General features: G+C 50.5%; 1 protein-coding gene across 1 annotated transcript in view; it reads right to left on the bottom strand.

Annotated features, from left to right (window-relative positions):
* Nucleotides 1-393, bottom strand: part of Rhog (ras homolog family member G) — a 9,436-nt gene extending 9,043 nt beyond the window's left edge. Inside the window, exon 1 of the mRNA XM_010603166.3 lies at nt 313-393. The gene's annotated coding sequence lies outside the window, so the exon portion shown is untranslated. The remainder of the gene's footprint in view (nt 1-312) is intronic.
* Nucleotides 394-2,159: the final 1,766 nt, after the last annotated feature.

Raw genomic sequence — 2,159 nt, 5'->3', positions numbered from 1 at the left:
CCAGGGATCAAACTCAGGTCCTTGGCTTGCCAGGCAGGTGCAGGCATCACTGAGCTAAATCTCCAACCCTCCTGGGGATTTTATTGAGCTGTGATGCTGGGAAAGGACTTGCATGCATCTCTCTCCCTGTGCTGGGATTTTCTGCAGATCCCTTAACATTTCCTCCTGGGTCAAACTTCTGTACCTCCCAGAAATGAGAGTAGAAGAGACAGGTGGGTAGAAGGGCAGAAATGGAAGGGACAATTTGTGGGAGAGGGACAGCTGAGAAAGGAAAAAGACAGGATGGGAAATGGGAACGGCTCTTAAATTTACCTGGGCTTGAGAGCTCTCCTAAAGGTAGCCCTTGCTCCCCTTCACTTCTTGTTTTCCTAGTGGAGAGAAATGAATACAGAAGACTGGTAGAGGGTGAAGAGAAATAAGATCCTCTGGTATATAGCCCGAAGGCTTGAGGAAGGAGCTCAAGGATGGAGACAGCTTAGAAAGCTAGGATAAACTGAGTTAGTCTGGGAAGAGGGAGTAGGGCCTGAGGTGAGAGGGCAATGTCTGAAGGTAGAGAGGCCAGCAGAACTCCAGAGGGCTTCTTGGTCATTAAGGCCTTGGTGCAGACCCAGATACATGGGTGCCCAACCTGGGAAGGATCCAGAAGGCAACAGGAAAGTTGGGCAGATACCTTTGCCTAACATCCTTCTCCTGTTAAAACAGCTGGGATTGAAATTAGATCAGCTGCAGTCCCTCCTCCAGAATCCTGCCTTTGCCCCATCCCTTTCATCACACCAGGTGGCCCATCCCATTCTCCCCACCAGGTGGTGTTAGAGCCAGTCCCCCGTTGGTGTTAGGGACCCCAACCCCCATGCAGGGCCTCTTGCTGAAGCACACAAGAGTTGGGGCTAATTTTCATTTCCCACGGCCTCTCTCACCAGTCTTATTTCTGTGACAACCTACCCTGACTGCTACAGACTGCTTCCTCCTGCCTAACCACAATGTCACCAACTGCAGGTTCCCTTCATTCTGCTAGCTTCTGCTCTGCGCCTTCTTAAGGCTGATGGCAGTTGTTCTGTTTCCTAAAGATAGAGATGTATACAGAGATATTTGAATGTGTGCATGTGCATGGGTGTACATGCGCGAGTATACATATACACACACAGACAGACACTACAGACACACACACACACACATTTCTAGCTCTTTAATCCTTTGTATCACTGGGAGTTGCAGCCTGCTTCTCCAAAACAGGGAGGTTTGAAAAGGCTTTCAAACTCAAGTCAAAGTTGGAGAAGAGTGGCTGAAAGGGAAGGAGACAGGTCTCCCTGGTCGAGGGATCAGAAGGGATGAGGGGAGAAGGAAGAAGAGGGCAGATACTATCTGTGTGTGGCAGCCAGAACTGGGAAGAAAAGGGAAAGCAGGGAACCAAGATGAATAGAGGCACAGGGTTAAGTATGAGGTCAGGGCCTAGGTATGTCTGCGTGTTTGAGGGAAAAGAGGCTGAAGGGGAATGAAAGTCTGTAGACACTAAAGGAGGGTGGAGTGAGTACGAGAATATGTAGAATCCACGGACTAAGAATGAAGAAGACTTGGAGATGGCTCCCAATCCTTCCCAGATACGAGGCCCTCCTGAATCCCCCAGACTCTGTAACGTGTCAATGACTATCAATACCTCTGAATGAATCCTTCCACTTCGAGTCACAAGGCAAGTCTAGTTCTTTTCCTTTCTCAGTTTACTCCCAAAAAAGCAAGACAAGGCTCAGATCAGTTAAACACAGCAGATGTTTGCTCACTAAATACCTTTTACTTGGTTCCTGGGATGGAGAGGTTGGGACTCAAGAGTGCAAGGCACCCTTGGGTTGTGGCCCTGACAAGTGTGGGCTTGGACTGGCAGCGATCTCGCCAGGAGACCTTTCTTTGCAGTCTCGGCTCCCTGGCCCCAGACACTACCTCCCTCTCAGCCGCACAAATGTCACAACTGCCGGAGCAAAGAGCGCGCCTTATCCAGCCTAGAGGCCTCTCCCTCCACACCTCTGTACACCTCCCTCCAACTTCTGAGGACGCCCCACTACTGAGTCCCATCTCCCAGCTCTTCAGAAATCTCTCACTGCTCGAGATCTCTGGAACTCAGGGATCCCTTCGCGGCTTCCAGGAGGTGGCACAGCCACACGGAACCC

This window comes from Fukomys damarensis, unplaced genomic scaffold (assembly GCF_012274545.1).
Source record: "Fukomys damarensis isolate Sample0158 unplaced genomic scaffold, DMR_v1.0_HiC HiC_scaffold_16, whole genome shotgun sequence".
NCBI lineage: Eukaryota > Metazoa > Chordata > Mammalia > Rodentia > Bathyergidae > Fukomys > Fukomys damarensis.
The sequence above is the reverse complement of the archived record's forward strand: the minus strand, read 5'-3'. Positions and strand labels throughout refer to the sequence as shown.